The following is a 21,479-nucleotide window of genomic DNA, read 5'->3' on the forward strand; positions in this document are numbered from 1 at the left end:
ATATATGGCTTTTATCAGATTCAGGTAGACACCATCTATTCCAATTTTTTTGTAGGGTTTTTATTATAAATGCATGCTGGATTTTGTCAAATGCTTTTTCTGCATCTATGGAGATAATCATATGGTTTTTGTCCTTGGCTCTATTGATATAGTGTATTACATTGACTGATTTGCATATATTGAACCATCCCTGCATCCCTGGGATGAATCCCACTTGATCAGGGTGTATGACCTTCTGGATGATCTTTTGCATTCTGTTTGCCATTATCTTATTAAGGATTTTTGCATCTATGTTCATTAGTGAGATTGGCCTATAGTTCTCTTTTTCAGATGGGTCTTTCTCTGCTTTGGGGATCAAGGTGATGCTTGCTTCCAGGAATGAATTTGGGAGTATTGCTTCCCTTTCAATTTCATTGAAGAGTTTAAACAGTAGTGGCAGCAGTTCCTCTCTAAATGTCTTGTAGAATTCAGCAGTGAAGCCATCAGGGCCTGGGCTTTTCTTAGTTGATAAGTGTTTAATTACATTTTCAATTTCATTGGTTGATATTGGGCTGTTCAGAATTTTTAGGTCTTCTTCGTTCAACTTTGGTAATTCATATGTATCTAGGAATCTGTCCATTTCTTCTGTGTTGTCCATCTTATTGGCGTATAGGTTCTGGAAGTAGGTATTGATGATCCTCTGGATTTCTGCTGGGTCTGTTGTAATTTCACCCTTTTCATTCCTAATTGCATGGATTTGGGCCTTTTCTTTCCTTTATCTGACAAGGTTGGGTAAGGGTTTGTCAATTTTGTTGATTCTTTTGAAGAACCAACTCTTGGCTTCATTGATTTTTTTGTATCGTTCTCTTAGTCTCCATTGCATTGATTTCTCCTCTGATCTTTATAATTTCCTCCCTTGTATGAGCTTTGGGGTTGTCCTGCTCTTCTTCTTCTAGAAGCTTGAGTTTCAGCATCAGGTTGTTTAATTGGGCTCGTTCTGTTTTCCTAATATGCGTATTCACTGCTATGAATTTCCCTCGTAAGACTGCTTTCATTGTGTCCCATAGATTCCAATATGTTGTATTGTCATTGTCATTTAATTGAAGGAACTGTCTGATTTCTTCTTTAATTTCCTCTGTGATCCATTGGTTATTCAGAAGTGTGTTGTTCAATTTCCATGTGTTTATGAAATTTTTTGAGTTTCTTTTGCTATGGATCTCCAATTTCATCGCACTGTCGTCTGATAATATACAGGGGATAACTTCAATTCCTTTGCACTTACTTAAACATGTTCTATGTGTGAGTATGTGGTCTATTTTTGAGAATGCCCCATGTGCAGCTGAGAAGAATGTGTATTCTGATTTTGTGGGGTGGAAGACTCTGTAAACATCTGTTAAGTTCATTTGTTCAAGAGTTCAATTGAGTTCTAGTACTTCATTACTTATTTTTAGTCTAGTTGATCTATCTATTTGTGACAGTGGGGTGTTGAGGTCCCCCACTACAATTGTATTAGTGCATATATGACTTTTCATGTCCATTAGAATATGTTTTATACAGTTGGGTGCACTAGTGTTTGGTGCATAGATATTTATGATTGTCATCTCTTCCTCTTGGATTCTTCCCTTTACAGGGATGTAGTGTCCTTCTTCATCTTTCTTAATCAGTGTTGGTTTGAAATCTGCTTGATCTGCCAAGAGGATAACTACTCCTGCTTTTTGGGGGGTTCCTGTCACATGCAGTATTGTTTTCCACCCTTTAACTTTCAGTCTATGAGTTTCCTTTTGAATGAAGTGTGTTTCTTGTATGCACCATATTGTTGGATTTTGCTTGTTGACCCATTCTGCCAGTCTATTTCTTTTGATTGGTGAATTGAGACCATTAACGTTGATGGTTATAACTGAAATGTATTGACTTGTCATTGCCATGACTTTTTCTTTTCATGGGGTTCTCCCCCTTTATATTTAATTTCTTGTCATGCCAGATGGGTTCATTCTGCTTTGCTTCCTGGGGTTGTGATCCTCAGTGTCTGTTCCTAGGATATTGTGTAAAATTCTTTGGAGTGCTGGTTTGGTATTCATGAAGTTCCTAAGGTGCTCTTTGTCATGAAAGTATCTTATTTCTCCATCCATTTTGAAAGATAGTTTTGCAGGGTACATCATTCTGGGTTGGAGGCTGTTTTCTTTTAGGGCTTGGAATATGTCACTCCAAGCTCTTCTTGCCTTGATGGTTTGTGTTGAGAAGTCTGCTGTGATTCTGATGGGCTTTCCTTTGTATGTGATTTGTTTCTTTTCTCTGACTGCTTGGAGAACTTTGTTCTTCTGTTGTGTTTCTGGAATCTTAACAATTATATGCCTATGTGTAGATTTTTTTTTGATCAAGGCTATTTGGAGTCCTATGTGCCTCACTTATCTGTATGTCAAGCTCTTTTCCCCTGCTTGGGAAGTTTTCTGCCATTATTTCTGTGAAGAGATTTGTAATGTCATCTGCACTGTCTCCTGTTTCTTCATTGACTCCAATCAGTCTTATGTTATTCTTCTTTCATCATCTAGCAGCTGCTGAATTGATTTCTCATGTTCCCTTATTATTTTGAGGCAATTTTTCTTTTCCTGGTCACTAATTGCAATCTTATTTTCTATATCTAAAATTCTGTCCTCATATTGGCTCATTCTGCTGTGTAGACTTTCAATGGAGATTTTCATGTCCTGGTCCTAGAAATCTATTTGCATCTGTTTTACGGATTCCTTTTGTTTCTTATGTTGGGATTCCATCATGTTCCTGAGCTCCTCTCTAGATTTATTAATCATGTCTTGCACTAGCGGCACAATTTCTCCTGTTATCTGAGAAATTATTTCTGATTTCATTTTTTCCAGATCCCCTTTTGTTGCCAGTTCAGTGGGTCCAGGTGGTTGAGTATCAGAGGGTTCCATCTCATTTCCCTTTGGGGTTGCTGTAGGTGATCTGGAAGTCTGGTTTTGAGACTTATTTATGTGTTTTCTCATTTTGACTGGGGCAGGGGGCTGTTAGCGCCTGCACGGATTACTTCCTCTGAGCTGGTTGAGGTGGGACAGGGGCCAGGAGCAGCGGTAGGGATGGTGAACCAAAAGTCCCTTCCTGTAGGCTGGGAGCAGCGGGAGGGATGGTGGCTGGGAAGCCCCTTCCTCTGGACCAGGAGCAGTGGGATGGTGGCTCAGAAGCCCCTCCCTCTGGGCCAGGAGCGGTGGGAGGGATGGTGGCCTAGAAGCCCCTTCCTCTGGGCCAGGAGCGGCGGGAGAGAAGGTGGTCCAAAAGCCCTTTCCTCTGGGCTGGGAGCAGTGGGAGGGATGGTGACAGAAAAGCCCCTTCCTCTGGACCAGGAGCAGTGGGACGACAGTTCAGAAGCCCCTACCTCTGGACCGGGAGCAGCAGGACTCAGTACCTTGGTCTGGTGGTCTGGTGTCCTCTGCGTCTTTGTAGTGTGGAATCAGGTGGCTGCCTGTCTGCAGCGGGGTGATTCGGTGTCTTCTGCAGGACTCAGGACCTTGGTAGGGGGTGCACAGACCTTGCTGTGTGCATCGGGCTAATTGGGCGTATTCCGTGCGACTGAGGACCTCGGTAGGGCATGGGCAAACCTGCCTGTCTGCAGCGGGCTGATTCAGCATGTTCTGTGGGACTCAGGACCTCCAATGTTGATTTTTTTGTCTACTTGATCTGTCTATTTGTCACAGTGGGGTATTGATGTCTCCTATTACAACTGTATTGGTGCTTATCTTATTTTTCATGTCCAGTATTATTTGTTTTATCAAGTTTGGTGCACAGGTATTTGCTGCTTATACATTTATGATTGTCACCCCTTCCTGTTGGATCGTTCCCTTATTCAGTAGGAAGTGACCTTCTTTGTCTCTTGTGATCAGTGTTGACTTGAAATCCATTTTTCTTTCTGCGATTAGAATAGCTACTCCTGCTTTTTATTAGGGTTCCTGCTGAATGGAGTATTGTTTCCATCCTTTAGCTTTCAGTCTATGAATTTGTTTTTGAGTTAAATGTGTTTCTTATATGCAGCATGTTCTTGGATCTTGTGTTTGATTGTATTTAGAATATCTCTCAATGCAATTCATCTCTAGGGGAAGTATGTGAGTATAGTACTTTTTCTCTTTTTTTAGTGCTTACCATCAGTCAATGTATCTGGATTGTCTTTCATATTGACTCCTGGAGGGCCTGCCCTGTCTACTGTCTATAAAATATCTAATTAACTTAGCTTTCTACAATATAGGGGCAAAAAAATAAAAATAAACTGATATGAGTTCAAAACACTTTTTTTTGTTACCAGGGACTGAACTCAGGACTTTGTGCTTGAGAGGCAGGCAGTGGCACCAAGTTAAATCTCCCACCCTCAAAACACTTTTTAAATAAAGTAGCTGCAGGTATTTTAACCAATTATTAACATAAAACAAGAAAACATATAGAACATAAAACACTCATGTTAAATCACAGTGCCCTCTTAGATCCATTGGCCCTGCTGAATTATAATAATCTTTTTTTATAGTTTTAGGTTTATAAGTATAAATAGACTGGTCAATTAAAATTTTTCTAGAGGCTATTAATTAACTCTCTTTACTTATAAGTCATAATAGTATTGTACACAGCTAAGCTAGTTAGAAAATACAAGGCAGTTAGGCAAGGCCCAGGCCTCAGCCCAAAAGATAATTGTCACCTGAGGGTCATTCAGTAAAGGCCCAGGCTTCAAGAAAAAGAACAACTATACCCACATACTTCCCCTAGGGATGAACAGCAGCAATTCATACTCTAAAAGAGCATCAATCACCTTGGGTGGGGACCAAAACCTCCCTAGCCCATTCCTTCTGGAAAATCCTTGTTTGTTCCATCTATGCCTGCTATGTAACTGGCTTCTCCATTTGATCCTCATTTAATCAATATTACCTAAGTGACAATACTTGTTATAATCTTATTGGTTGATCATAGTTTTGTCCCACCTTGTGATTTCCCATTGAATCAGTATTATCTAAGGAACTATACTTGCAATCTTATTAGTTGACTGGTTTTTTCCCACCTTGAACCCGCCTCACCTCATAGCTTTGCTCAATAAAACACCCTTGAGAAGTGGGGAGAGTGGGCAACCCATTTTCTGGTCCCTCTTCTGTCTCTCTTAGACAGAAGCTATTTTTCTCTAAATGAATTCTTCCTACTCTTAACCTCTGTTGTTCCTAGAATTCATTCTTTGATTTTAGAGAACATGAACTCGCATTTCAGATATCTAGCAGGTTGGGAGTTATAATATTTCCTTTACATTATTTAGATTATTCAGAAGTCCTATATCATATGCCCTATATTAACAGTATTTCCTTTAATATGTTAAGCTATTCTGAGGACCCTTTTATGTTAGTTAACGCTATAGATTTATAACCAATAAGATACAGAAAGGGGAAATAGAGAAAGGCTACAGATTGTTAGCTAGGATATTTGTTCACTATCCCTCCTTATTGTAAAACTAAGTTTGAAGCCTTGTTTCTGTACTTTTAAACTTATATTTGGAGAAGAATCAACTTTTAAAAATGTTTTAAATTGGCCCTAGGTTCATAAAATATAACCTAACGGTGACTTTTGTGAACAAACACTGAGTTTTCCATAATCATTTAAGATGTATTATATGTTTTCAAGATCTCTCTGGTGTACTTTTGGAAAGAGATAAAGAGAAAGAAAAGAAAAAAGACATAAAAGAGATTCTATTTAGATCCTTGAGGTCAGGCTGTGTAAGGTGCCTGTCTCATTTTGAGTCACACTATTACAGACAGCTGAGTTAGGTAGAAATATTATAGGCAGTCAGATAGGTCTAGGTCCTGGAGACAGTCAGGACAAAGGTGAAACATCACAATTGCGGCTGGAGACATGTCTTTTACAGATTGAGCCTCAAGATAAAGACAAGATGACCAGATCTTTATACTCCCTCAAAGGACAAACACTGGGCCTAATGAAGTCTAGATAGACATCAGTCACCTCAGTGGGTGAGCAGAACCTCTGGACCCACCATTTCCTAGAAAAAGCCTTTATTCTTTCCATCCACACTTGTTACACGACTTGTTTCCCAATTGGACCACTATTACCTAAATGACTATACTTGTAACCTTATTGGTTGATCATGGCTGTGGCCCACGTTGTACTCATGTGGGTTTTACTCCATAAAACTCCCTTGCAGAGTGGGGTCCCCCAGCTACCCATTCGGGTCCCCTACTGCCTCTCAGGAGCTCTCTTACCAATAAATGTTTTCCTACTCTTAACCTCCATTGTTCCTAGAATTCATGTGCTCAGCATATCAGACATCTAATAGGTTGTGAAATATAATATTTTATATTTTATCTCTGGTATAATTTCCTGTATCAATACTATATGTGCAGCTTGCCCCATCTCAGTGTAGGTCATAGGCAAGAAAAAGGATAAAATAGGATCTCATTAAGTTTTATTTTAAAAATTAATAGGGAATCTTACTGAAGGCAGCTTTTGCTTCTGCAGTTAGACTTCAGCAGTTAGAAAGACAAAGGTAAAGAGAGAAAAATTAGATCCTGGAAGGGGCTAGGTAACACAATTAACATAAGAATTTAGCAGGAAGAGTCCATAGGCCAAACAGGGATGTAGCCAGGACTATCACAGACCAGTTTCCAGCCCTCTCACCCAATAAAATGCAAAGGAGACAAGGGCCAGCCACCTAAGGACTCTTATTTAATATATAAAAGACACACGCGCGTGCACACACACACACATACACATATACATATATACTTATATGTATATTCTCACTTTAGCATCACTATACAACTACATCAGACTCACACCTTTCTTCTTTACTTAATTTCTAACTCTAAAGCTGCCCTTCTATGAGGCTCCCCCTGCCCACACTTATCCATCACAAAAGGGCAGGAAGGAATCAAATGGTCAAAAGAATGTAGACAGAGGTACCCAGGCTAGGGTCAAAGACAGCCAGAGAGCCTATCAGATTGTTGCAAGTTCCAGGTATCCAAAGTGGGGCAGGGACACCAGTCTTAATAAAAAGGAGCTGAGGCGAAAACCCACACATATTCACTTTCTGATGCCTCCTACTCTTCCAGAGTAGCTCTCTTCTCTTTTTTTCGACCTTTCCAAATAAACTATCTTCCTTGATTTTTATACTCTGCCTCTTTAATTCCTTACTGGTGTCAAGAGTTTATTATTCCAATAGCTGCGTGTTCCCACAGAGCAGTGCTGTGGTGTGGTGTACATCCCAGACATCAGGGTGTGACCCCAACATCAGGGTCATGCTGTGTGTGCAGCCTGCCCCAAACTGAGGTGAGACTGTAGCCCACCTTATCCCTGGGTCACACTGCATGTGCAGCCCACTCCAAAGAAAGGTCAAATGCACAGCCTGCATAATGCCAGGATCACAATATGTGTGCAGCTTCCCTGCTTTGCAGTGGCAGAATTGCCCAGTTCTGCTCTGTTACCCTAGGGTTAGAGCTATCCAGGATTGGCAGCTCTGCCTTGTTTCCCCAGAATTTGAAATGTGCAGGGGGGAAGCTCTGCTTTGCTTTGCTTTGTGCTACTGAGTAGTCCAGATGTCCCTGCCAATTATGTAGAAATCTGTTGCTCATGTCCAGAACAAGTGTCCTTGGCACATAGCTATTTTAACCTTTACCAGTAGATCAGGAAAGCAGGAAAAAGGAGTTGTACACTATAGCTGAGCTTTACTAAAAAATTTACCCTAATGATCTTTATATTTAGGGACCTGCAAGATATATAAAAACACATAGAGGTTTTAAAAAGTATGGGATGTCACTTAGCAACTACAAATCATACCATTTAGGTAGGGAGATAAACCTGAGGCTAAAGTTGTCATAAGAATGTCAGAAACAAATAAGGGAGAGGGAGGAAGCAAAGTAAGCTAGCATTAGAGAAGCAACTCTAAAAGCCTCCAGAAAAAATATTTATAGGCAGGGCTCCATAGGCAGCCTTAGGACCCAGGAAGGTCATGGCTCACATCTTTGAAGGGCTGAAATGGAGCCCTTCCTGCAGGCCTGTGGGTCTCCCTTACCAGTGGGGAAAATACAGAGACCATACGCTTTCCTTCCCCCTTCCACCAGGTAGGGGGGCTCCTTTCTGTCCTACCCAGACAGAGGAATAACTATCCCTAGAGCATAAGAAAACTTTTTGAATTCCCCAGCTATTGATCCCCCTCTAACACAAGCTCCTTACCTCTCTTTGATAAGTAATATCATAAAAAGTTACAGGATTTGACTTTTTTGACAAGTGAAAGCCCCAGAGTGGGAGAGAAGGAATAAGAAAGCAATTAGGACTTTCTTACGGGAGGGAAGAGGAAACAAAGAAAACCAGTGGGCTCCTTGTTGGATTTGAGTCCAGAGCCACATAAGTTTGTAGACAGGGAGAGAAAAAGGGTGAACAAACAAACAAACAAACAAACTATACTTCAGTTGGCAAGGAGTTGAGGGAACTGGGGAATTAAAAATGAAAAGCAGTCCTGATGCCTCTTATTTCCTGCCTGACTTGCTGAGAGAAAATGTCACTAGACTGGGTCTGAAGATGTTCCTCAAGATGAGATGAAGAAATTAACCTATTCTAAACATAGAATGTTGGAGGTATATTAACTCCTGTTGCAGAAAAAGAATTTTCAGGACTAGTCAGTAAGAAGCAGGGTAAAGGTTTTATTAGGCACAAATTGAAAGGTACACACTCAAAGAAATGCAGTGCAAATGAGAGAGGGACAGATATGAGAGAGAGAGAGAGAGAGAGAGAGAGAGAGAGAGAGAGAGAGAGAGAGAGTCAGAGACAGAAACTGAAACCTTATTGCCACCAGAGTCTGGGAGGTCCTTGAGGCTGAAATAAGAAACCTATCCTACCCTTTAAAGTAAGTTTGCAGGTTTGCTGACTCCCATTGCAGAAAAACTATTTTCAGCACTCATCAGAAAGAGGTAGGAGTAGGGTTTATTAGGCAATCATAGGACACACTCAAGAATGGAGTGCAGGTACTCAGAGAAGTGAGATGTGTTACAAGCTGGAGTGGGGTATATTTAAGGGATGTCTTCAAGATGGGTGATCTAGACTGTCTGCTGCCAGTGTTGCTGCTTCCTTGGGTGGAGGGAGTAAGATTTACAGGTGAAAAGAACAGGCAATTTACAGGTGAAAAGGACCTTTAAAAATTTTTGAATGAGTTTCCCGGAAGGGAAAAAGGCTTATCTAGAAACTGCAGTTCTTAAGTTTAAAATTTCAATTTTCTTATCTCTTTTCTACCTACTTTTTATTTCTTCTATTATAGGCACCTAAGTTAGTTAGAAATTAATATACAGACGGGGAGGGACTGGGCTTTCAAGGAAGTCAGTGTAAAAAACAGATGTCAGAATTGTGACTGAAGGTGCATCTGAAGGCCAGGCCTCAAGATAAAGATGCAGTGGCCAGGCCTGTGTGCTTCCCTAAAAGATAAATAATAAGTTGAGATTATATTATAATTAGTACCACTAGACCATCATGTCCAGATAGGTATCAGTTTCTCAACTGGGTGAGTGACCTGAGCATCTGGACTTATCCCTTGCCAAAAATGCCTTTGCTCTTTCCATATATCCTTAACACTTGATCTGTTTCCCTATTGGATCAATATTAGCTAAGCAGCTGTATTTTTGAATTTTTTTTCTTTGAGACAGGGTCTCACTATATAGTTCAGATTGGCCTTGAACTCACTACGTGGCCCAGGCTGGCCATGAACTCACAGTAATGACTCACTCCTGCCTCAGCCTCCCAAGTGCTGGGATTACAGATGTGCCACCATGCCTAGCTCAAGCAGCCGTACTTGTAATCCTATAGGTTGATTATAGTTTGACCCATGTTATACACACACTATGATTTTACTGTATAAATTGCCCCTGACAAAGGGTCTTGGTGGCCACCTCATTCTGAATGGCTTCTGGAAATCTAGCAGCTATTCTTCTCTCCTTATTTCCAATAAAACTCTCCTAACTTCTTCCTTTGGTTTCTGACTTCATTCCTCAATGTTGCAAAATCACGAATTCGGCATATTTGACACCTAACAGGTCTGCAGTTATATTTCTCCTGTATCAACAATGAGGTAGGACAGAAGTGGGAAACAGGTTGTGTAGTATGTGTATATGGAAAGAACAAAGGCATTTTGAGGAAAGGATGAGTCCAGATGCTCTGACCCACCCACCTGGGTGACTCATGCTTATCTGGACTTCATGGTGTAGGAGGTAGTATTGTTAGAAATGAGCCCCCAGACTCAAATTGTCAATGCTAGAAAGAGTGCACACAGACAGCAAACAAGAAGACTTGACAAGGCAAAGTTTAAAGTTTACTTCTGCAGAAGGATGCGAGCGCACTCAGATACAAGGCAGCAGGCACACCAAGCAGTGGGGAAGCAGGGTTTTAAGCCCTAACACATAGGAAACAGCTGACCTTTTCTCCACTGGCTGGGTTGAAGGTTCACATTCTATCCTGATTGGATAGTTTAAGTGGTTAAAAGGATGGGCCTGAGGAGTTCTGGGTGGGGTTGTTAAGGGAGGGAAGAGCAGGAAGAGAGATGTGGGAAACAGAAAGTCCCTGGTATTGATCTGTCTTGGTCTGTAGCTATGTTCCCAGAATTTAAACTGAGCAGGTGTTTCCCATAATTTCAGTGCATTCAGGATGGGCCACCTAGGGTGGACTAGAGTCTAAGATGGAGGCATTCCAGTTTATATCCTTTGATAGAAAAGACAGGGCCGAGGCTGAGGCAGGAGGATTGCCATGAGTTCAAGGCCAGCCTGGGTTACACAGTGAATTCAAGACCAAAAAGAAAAAGAAAAAAGAAAAGACAGGGGCACAGTTTCTCACAGTTCTAATTACAATATAGTCTCAAATTAATCTCAAATTATTGTTTATCCCTTAGGGATGTTGGCCTGGCCATTTGGATTTTTATCTTGGGCCTGGTCTTTTTCAGATGCACCTGTAGGCACAATTCTGACGCCTTTATTTTTTTCTGCTGATTTCTGTGAATGCCCAGTCTCTTTCTGACTATATAGTTATTTCTATCTAACTTAGATTCTATAATATTTCCTTCTTTGAAGAGCTATCCCTAACTGTGGTTAGGGAGAATGGACAAAGTTTCAATCTAGCTGCTTTGAATGGAGAAAGGTTGGAATAGAGAAGATGCAGTCAGGGAACTTCTCCAGAGGGCTAATCTAATGGACCTTGGATTGAAAACATGTTGGAATTTAGCAGTTATGAACTTCCTTCAATATAGTGGATCCCTGTAAAAGGAGTCTGGCACATTCATTGTTGGTTCCATCTGTGCAATGACTTGGAGTTTGGTAGTCTCTAGGCAAGAATAAACAAATTTTTCCAAGAGATTAAAGCACAAACAACCAAAGTATAAGCACTAGAATGGAAAGACAGATTGGGGAAAAGAGACATGTCTAGACACTGCTCTTAAGGGAGTAGAATAGTAATTATAACCAGCTGGATCCTATACCTTGCTGCTGATTGAGGTTATCTATAAGACTGATATTTCTTTGTCATAAATCCATCCAGTTTTAGCTGTAAGAAGATGGAGACTTTGATGGTTTTGAAGGACAATTTTGGCTATGGAATTTAAAGACTCATGCTGAGCTTTTATAGCTCTACTGTAGTTTTCTAGCATCATTGAAACTTAACAGTGGTCAGCTACCAGTGTAACTGGAAACTGACAGCAGTGGATAGTGATTGGAGCCCTCTTTCTATGTCTAGTCTTTTTTTTTTCCCCATTAAGTTTATTGGTACATTTTCGGTATAAAATACAGTTACATTTATCATTGGGATCTTGTACCATTACACGAGTCTCTTGGTTCTTTTTTTTTCCCCTTCCCTTGCCCTCCCTTCACACCCTCCACCCTTCCCTATTTGCAAAGACCTTGTTTCCATTTTTTTCCTCTCCTCTTATTTTTTCCTTTCCCTTTTTACCCTTCCCCTACACCTCCCAATTCCCCTGCTCCTTTAGACCTTTTCTTCCTGTTACACAATATCAGTTATACATTTTTTAAATTACAATATTAAGATCTAGGAGACATTACCACAGATTTTACAGAATTTAAAAGGATATAGAAAGCATATTACAAAAATCTGTTTTCAAATAAATTTGACAACTTCTAAGAAGTACCTTGGAAGACAAATTAATGAAACTAACTCGGGAGAAAATATAAAATTTCAATAGCACCTATTAAAGAAAGTATATTCCTAGCTTCAAAACCTACCTATAAGACAACAGCAGGCTCATAAACATTTTAACATAAATTATTTCAAACAATTAAAGCAGAAAAAAGAAGGAACACTTCTCCCCTCATTTTAGGAACTCAACATTGTGCTAATCCTAAAATTGGATAAAGATAATAGAAGAAAAAAGTATGAACATAGATAGAAATTTGTTTAACAAAACAAACTATTGGAAGTCAGATCTGGCAGGATGTAGAAAGTGGTTTTGTTATAGGGATGGCAGTGTTGGTTCAGCATTGGAAGATCTACCCCCAAAAGTCATCATTTTAACAGAGGAAAGGAAAAAGCCATATGATCCTGTCACTAGTTGGAGAAAGAGTATTGGACTAAATTCTACAGCTGTTCATGGTAAAAGCTATCAGGAAACTAGAAGTAGAACAGAAACTTCTCAACAGATTAAAGACATGTACTCCATACTTCCAGCAAGAATGCCTTATATAAATGGAGAAGGTACAGTGGTTTGTCCTTAAGGTGGGGAACAAGGGCAGATATGCTTACTCTTTATCTGTCCATTAAACTTTGAAACCTAATCCCCACCAAAATAGTCTGGCAATAAAATGACACAATTAGGATAGGATTGGCACGGCAGAAGCAAAATCTTTATATGTAGATGAAATGATCAACTACAGAGAAAATACTAAGAAATCTCTAGGAGTCCCTAGAACTTGTATTTGAATTTAACAGGATTAGAAAACACAACGTATATATAACAATTCAGGTCTGTGTATACTTGCTATAAATGAAGAATTGGATATTGAAATTTAAAAGTTATGTAGGAGTACAAAAGACCTAGAAAAGTTAAAAACAAAAACAGTGTTGGAAGACATTTAGTACCTAATTTTAAGACTTCTTCTAAAGCTACAGTAATCAAGGCAGTGTTGGTGTAAGGAAAGATATATAGATCATTTGAATAAAACAGAGAATCTAGAAATAGAACCACACCTACATGGTCCACTGAATTTTGAAAGATTATTTAACAGTAGCATTTTATAGAATAAACTCAATTCAAGAGCCGAGGAAGAGATAGTGTTTTCAGCAAACAGCACTGGACACCTGGTATCCATATATAAAAAATTAACCTCAACCCTTTTTTCCATACATGAAAATAACTTGAAGGGATCTAGGAACTTAAATAAGAAAGCCTAAACGTATAAAACTTGAAGAAGAAATTATAAGGGAAAGTATTTATGAATTCAGGGTAGGCAAGAACTACCTAGGATACAAAAACATGATGTATAAAAGAAAAAAATGATAAATGAGATTCCATCAAAATTTAGAACTTTAAATGACATCATTAAAATGAAAAGTAGTCCTTAAACAGACCATATTTACAATGCATATAACCTATGACCAGAATATATAAAGAACTCTTACAGCTCATTAATAGACAACCCAAGTAAAATGTAGACATAAGAAGATGATAAATAGCCAGTATAGCCCAAGGAATGGTGTGCAACTCTAGAATCAGAAAAATACTAATCAGTACAATAATAACATTGAATTATACACTCATTAGGGAGATGAAGTGAAAAGTTTTAAAAGCCTTGTCATGACTTTTTCTTTTTGTTGGATTCTCCCCCTTTGCATTTAATTTGTCATGCCCAGTGGATTCATTCTGCTGGGTTTCCTGGGGTTGTGATCCTCATTGTCTTTTCCTAGAGTATTGTCTAACATTTTTTGGAGTGCTGGCTTGGTATTCATGAAGTTCCTGAGGTGCTCTTCGTCATGAAAGTATCTTATTTCTCCATCAATTTTGAAAGATAGTTTTGCAGGGTACATCAATCTGGGTTGGAGGCTGTTTTCCTTTAGGGCTTGAAATACATCACTCCAAGCTCTTCTTGCCTTGAGGGTTTGTGTTGAGAAGTCTGCTGTGATTCTGATGGGCTTTCCTTTGTATGTGATTTGTTTCTTTTCTCTGGCTGCTTGTAGAATTTTGTTCTTCTGTTGGGTTTCTGGAATCCTAACTATTATATGCCTATGTGTAGATTTTTTTTGATCAAGGCTATTTGGAGTCCTATATGCCTCACTTATCTGCAAGTCAAGTTCTTTTCCCCTCCTTGGGAAGTTTTCTGCCATCACTTCTGTGAACAGTTTTTTTATGTCATCTGTACTCTCTCCTCTTTCTTCTTTAACTCCAATCAGTCTTATGTTATTCTTCTTTGCATTGTCTAGCAGCTGCTGGATTGATTTCTCGTGTTCCCTTACAATTTTAAAGCAATTTTTCTTTTCCTGGTCACTAATTGCAATCTTATCTTCTATATGTGAAATTCTATCCTCACATTGGTACATTCTGCTGCGCAGACTCTCGATGGAGTTTTTAATCTCCTGGAAATCTGTATCTGTTTTATGGATTCCATTTGTTTCCCATGTTGGGATTCCATCATGTTCCTCAGATCCTCTATTTTTTCATCTGTGTCCTCTCTAGATTTATTAATCATGCCTTGCACCATGAGCAAAATCTTTGCTGTTATTTGAGTAATTATTTCTGATTTTATTTTTCCCAGATCCTCTTTTGTTGCCAGTTCAGAGAGTCCAGGTGGTTGAGTATCAGATTGTTCCATCTCGTTTCCCTTTGGAGTTGCTGTAGGTAATCTGGAACTCTGTTTTTGAGGCTTGTGTATATGTTTTCTCATTTCCATGGGGGGGGGTGCTTCTGGTGCCCACGTGGCTCACCTTTACTGCCCTAGGAGCTTGGGATGGCAGCGTGGGAGCTTCCTTCTGGGTTCTGGGGCTGACTCAGCTTTTCTGCCCTAGAAGCTTGGGATGGCAGCGTGGGAGCTTCCTTCTGGGTGCTGGGACTGGCTGAGCGTCTCTGCCCTAGGAGCCTGGGATGGAGGCAGTGAGCTTCCTTCTGAGTGCTGGGACCAGCTGAGCTTCTTTGCCCTAGGAGTCTGGGATGGAGGCAGGGAGCTTCTTTCTGGGTGCTGGGACCGTCTGAGCTTCTCTGCCCTAGGAGCCTGTCTAGCCTTTTTTACTTTGGTGATCTTTTGTTTATACTTTTCTGCTAGGTGTTTAACACCAAGTTAAGTGAGACCTGTGTTAGTCAAAATTAAACTCTTGCTATATATCAAGATCAGTCAAGTCTGCCAAGCATTACTTTTGGAATCATATATAGAGCCTCTTAGCTCCTCTGTCAGCGTCAGCTGCCAGGATAAGTCATAGCCTTGCTTGACCATGTAGCTTCCCATGGAAGCACAGGAGATATATCTTTCTTTAGTGAACCTCCATTTCATCACACTGTACATTGGTTTACTCCTGTCTTTTAGGGTTCATCAATCGCACTACTCTGGAGGTTGGGTGACTGACCAGAGTTGTAGGATCTTCTAGAAAAGGTCCTCTCATGTCCTGCATTCTTGTTGTCCTTGGAAGGCCAGGGCCAAAATATCGATAGTCCTCTTAGTTCAGTCATCCTTTCTTAGCTTTAATCTCCAAACTTCAGTTGTTGAATACCCAAGAGATAAGTTACACCCATATTGCAGTAGGAGCCGTAGGTTTAACTATCTTAGCTAGATATTAAGCATCTCAGAATAACTGTTACTTTTACCAATCATGGTCATCTTAGAAGTCAAATTCTTGTAGAACGCTAATAGATAAAGTTTTACAAGGAAGGTTCGAGATCAAGGAGAACACAGCATTTTAGCATGACAATCATGATGACATTTTTGTCTCTGAAACACATTTAAATCTTTATTTTAGCATATAATAATTTTTTAGTCAGTTACCTTTATCTAATTACAAAATATTAAATGATATAATGAAACTTTTACCTAATTTGTTATCTTTTAACCATTCTGTTACCAGTGTGACATTTAAGTAGAATGTACTTGTTTATAGATATACTTTGTAGATTATTAATGCCTAACCTCTAATCATTGGACTGACATTTTCTGAACTGCAAAGTGTTTAGGTACTTCTGTTATAACACAATTACATACCAATCACACAAGGATGAGCCTGAAAACATATCCATATCATATGGCTGGCTGGCTCATATTGCTTTGTCATGCTCATTTCATCACAAGTAGTTGGAAAGCAAATTAAGGGAAAGCCAGATACTTGAGCCTGAAAAAGTTTATCACCATAAAAATATTTAGCAGGAAGCCACCAGTATGACAAAATGTTTTTTCAGTTTTATATCTTTGAAGGCCTACACATTTGGGAAACAAATATATATCATTTAATATACCATGAGCTTATTAATAATTTATATAATTGCTATATAGAATTATATATTTAATTTCTACTCAAGACAAATTTTAGACTCCTTTAACAGGTTTTATAAGGTGTAACTATATTGACAAGAATTAAGAACATCTTTACAGCTCTGGTAATTTTAGGAAACAGTGTTAATGACTAAATATACTTTTTACCCAATGTACAAGTATATCTCATTTATACATTAGTAAAATGCTTATTTAATCAAAACCAATAGGTGTAGATCAACTTTAAATGTCAGGGCCAAGTTTAAAGAGATGTCAAAGTTTGATCACCTTATATGTTTAAGGTCTGAACATATGTTGTATAAACAAGAGCACCTACTAGTTACTGTGTATGCATTAAGCTTACATAATCTTAACTCTTTAAACTTAACTTTAAACTCACAGCATAGCTTGTTTTTAGATGTATACATATATAAGTTATGTCATGAACTAAGATAATAGCTGTTTATTTAGCCAATCATGAACTGATTATTGAAAACATTTTACAGGAGTTTGAGTCAGTTTGGAACTTCATATTGGTGGAGTCCCCTGACCCTCCACAAAGATAGTCTCTGTCTCATGTGTTTTCATCCGTCTTTCTAACAGGGCTTGCTGGCCCAAATCTGGCAATATTGTCCAAGATAAGTAGCATGCATATGCTTTGTTCTTCCCCTGTTCTTGCCAAGTTATGATTTTGTTGGTATATTTTAATGTATAAACATCTACAAATATTTTAGCAATTGTCTTAGTCTACTGAGGACGTGTCAGGAGCAATGCTACATAATTTTAGGGAAAAATCCTAGTTCTCCTGCCTACAGGCCAGCTATGGCATTTTGAAACATAATTCCATTTTGGCCTCCCATCACAACTGAGACCTCTGATCCGGTGATGCTGTGATGCTGTGATGTTCCAGGACAAGATTATACCAGCTGAAGACATCCTGGGAGAAACAAAATCTTCATCTACTCAGTTCTTCCTTGTTCTTGGATTTCCGCTGCCCCCCAGTCATTTGTTACACTTTGTTTATCCCGATGTACTGAACTCTCTGCAAGTCATTTGTTGCATTTGTTTCTCCCTCTGTACTGAATAAAAGGTGCAGCAAGCTTGGGGCTTTCGTCTTTGCTGCCCAGAGCAGCACTGATTAGGCCAAAGCTCAGCTTCTTCTCAAAGTCTCATTTTTTCTACTTTTCCTGTATAAGTTAATTTACCTTGTGCTGCCATGGCTCGAAGGAGACTAGGACTTACTGCAGAGGTCCTAGTAACGTCCCCTTTCCCTGTTCCCTACAAGGATGCTATAACAAAATACTATACTCTGGGTACTTTATAAACAACAGAAATTTATTTCTAAAAGTTTGGAGGTTGGAAAATCTAAGATCAAGGTGCTGGCAGATTCAGTGTCTGGTGAGGGCTTTCTTTCTGTTTCATAGGCACAGTCTTCTGGCTGTGTCATATGGCAGAAAGTGCAAGACAGCTCTCTGATGCCTCTTATTTTAGGTTGCTAATATCATTCATGAGGGCTAATCATCTAAAGGTCTCACCTCCTAATACAATTACATTGATGAGTAAGTTTTCAACATATGAATCTGGGGGGTCACAAATATTCAGACCATAGCATTCTGCCCTGGCCTCCCAAAATTCATGTCCCCTCATGTATATCCCAACAGCATCCAAAGTCATAACTCATTCCAGCCCCAAATCTCACCTAATATCATCTAAAACAAATATGGGCAAGATTCAAAGTACGATTAATCCTGAGACAAACTGGTTTCCATCTGTGAACCTGTGAAATCAAACTGCTGGGTTTGGGCCAGCAAACCTTGGTAGAGAAACAAATAAAAAATGTGAGAGACAGAGAATAACTTTGAGGAGGGTCAGGGAACCCCACAAAAATGGAGCCCTGAATGGACTCGAACTGACAGATTCATTGAGGAACAACAAAGTCATAGAATTCTGCGGAGAACAGATGTTTGCTTTAGGTTAGCAAGGCAGGTTAGCAAGGCATAGTGACAGTTTGGCTGAATAATCACCTTTTATCTGTCCCTTAGGTGAGTTTCCTTGTCTTCCCCTCCCACCTTCAAGATGATTTGGTTCCTCAGAGTTAGCAGTCTTCCACCTTCTGGGTCAATCCAAGCAGACATTGACCTACTGGATGTCGCAAAGAACTCCACATCAAACAAGTTATGTGCTTCTAAAATACAATGGTGGTACAGGCAAAGGATAGACATTCTCATTTCAAAAAGGAGAAATGGAAAACAAGAAAGAAGTAACAGGTCCCAACTAAATCCAAAAACTAAATGCTTAAAAATAATGTTTTTCACTTGATAGTTTGTCCTCCCAACTCACTGGGTTGGAAATACCACCTCTGGAGATATGCTTGCAGGAGTTGGGCTCTCAAGGTTCAGGATAGCCCTACCCCATGAGTTTGAAAAGTGTCAACCTCATGTCTTTACTGGGTGTAATCCAGACTGCAGCTCTTATGGGTTGGTGTTGGGTGCCTGGAGCTCTCCCAAAAGGAATCACACTCTGGTGGCACCATCAGTCTGAGGTCAGAGGGGAGGCCATGCCCTCACAGTTCCACTAGACATTGTCCTTGCGTGCATACTCTATAGTGGTCCAGGTGGCTCCATCCTTTGAAATCAAGCTAGAGGTAGCTATGCCTCCAAGACATATATTCTGAGCACCAATGAAGATGGTACCACAGGGTACCAGCAGGTTTTACTGCCTCTGCCCTGTGAAGAAGTGCCTGTTCTAGACCATGCTTTTTTCTCTTTTATTATTAGTACCAATTTTACAAAATATTGAGTTTCAATATATATATTTAATAATATCCATCTCATTACCTTTGTTTTTACTCCCTCCCCCAAATTTGCTTCTTTTTGTCTAATAATGCCCCTTCTACTTCCATGTCATCTTTTTTAGATTTGACATATTAGGGAGAACATGCGATATTTGTCTGAATCGTATTTTTGCTCAACATGATCTCCAGATCCACCCATTTTCCTGCAAATGACAAAATTTTGTTGTTCTTTATGTCTGAATAACACTCTGTTGTGTGCATATACCACATTTTCCTTATTCATTTGTATATTGATGGGTACCTAGACCATCAATAAACATGGGTATACAGATATCCCTATAGTATCCTGATTTCAAATCTGCACCTGGAGCACTGGACAATACCTGGGATGGCCAAGGTGCACTGAGCCAGAATGTGGAGAGAATAGCCTTAAGGCAGTGCCAGCCAATAAGCACTAAGGCTTCAAGGGTGCCCTCAGCTTTTCTTTTCAAATAATCCCACCAGCAAGACTCTGGTTATCTGGACATGTGAGGGACAGGGCAGCACTTATGATCACTAAAATGTCTTAGGTACATTCTTCTATTACCTTAATGAATAGCATCTGAATGATTCATACTAATTTTGTTATCAACATTCTCTTGGCAACACCCTGGGTATTCTCTCCAAAACAATGCTTTCCTATTTTTTAAATAATATGGACAGACTGAGAAATTTCCAAATTATAGGTTCTGCTTCCCCTTTAAGTTATTTTTTTCTTCATGAATTTTACTATTCTGTCATTCAAGAGAGGATATGCCATGGTGGCAATTAGGGAAGAGTGTCAACTTGATTGGCTTGGGGAGCCATCTGAAAGATTGGTAGAACACACTTCTGAGTATGTCTGGGTGGGTGATGGAGGCATGGCCTTGAAGTCTATATCTGGTCTCTTGCCCATTCCTCTCTGGCACTATTACCTTGCTCTGCTTCCTGGCCATCATGAACTAAGAAACTTTGTTCTGCCATTCTGCCATGATGTTTCTTTCTGCCTTGGAGCCAGCTGATCATGGACTGAATCCCCCCAAACCATGAGCCCAATTATATCTTTCCTTCTTTAAGCTGTAGGTGTTAGGTATTGTGTCCCAGTGATGGGAAGGCTGGCTAATACAACCACAGCATCAACACTTTGCTTAGAAAATTCTTCAGACAAATATTCTTTTTTTTTTTTTATGGTACAGGAGATTGAACTCGGAACCTTGTGCTTGTGAGACAGGCGGCGGCATCACTGAGCTAAATCCCTGGCCCAAATATTCTATCTCATTGTTTGTGTGCTCTACCTTCTACCAAACACTAGGACAGAAACAGAATTCAGCCACATTATTTGCTACTTTTATGGCAATGATTACTTTTCATCCAGGTTCCAATAATATGTTCCTCATCTTTGTCTGAGACTTCATGAGAATGGCCTTTGCCATCCACATTTATATTGACATTCTGTTCAAGACCACTTAGATAAGCTGGGCATGGTGGGGCATGCCTGTGATCTCATCACTCAGAAGGCTAAGACAGGAGGATTGCTGCAAGTTCAAGCCCAGCCTAAACTATATAGAGAGACTCTGTCTCAAAACAAAACAAACGAACAAGCCAAAAAGCACTTAGATATATTCTAAGAAGTTTGAGACTTTCTCTGCAGCTTTCCTGGAGTTACCCTTTAAAGACAATTCATGTAATTAGGCTTTTTCTAGTATCTACCTCAAAATGATTTCCAGCCTCTACACATCACCCAGTTCTAGAGTTGCTTCCACATACTACGTATTTGATCTTGTTGGTATCAATTTTTTGTCTTAATTCATTGGTCTGCTATTTAAAAAAAAACCACAAAGTGCTCTTGTTGCTAAGGTTGCTAAATTGATAAGATCAACCAGGGAGAAGATAGTGAGGACTGCAGCCGCATGGAGTGGGGCTCCGATCTGCCTGCACCCGGCCCGGCCCACAGCAACCAGCGTAGCCTCCCTCTGGCCTCTTGGTTGTTCCGCTACCTGTTTCCACACTACAGAGGCATAAGGGGTCATAAAGGCCATTGTCCTGAGTTCGAGAAGATAGAGCAGAAGTGAACAATAAAAAGAGGGCCTCTTTCAGGTTCCTTGATGAAAACTGAAGCCCACTGGAAAAGTGAAGAGAATCTCTGCAATGAAGACACACCAGACCACCAGACCATAGTACTTGGTAAGTTAGAGGGATCACCACCTCCCAACCTG

This window comes from Heterocephalus glaber, unplaced genomic scaffold (assembly GCF_053883595.1).
Source record: "Heterocephalus glaber isolate CG9 unplaced genomic scaffold, H.glaber_assembly_v1.0 deba00001546, whole genome shotgun sequence".
In the NCBI taxonomy this organism is placed as follows: domain Eukaryota; kingdom Metazoa; phylum Chordata; class Mammalia; order Rodentia; family Bathyergidae; genus Heterocephalus; species Heterocephalus glaber.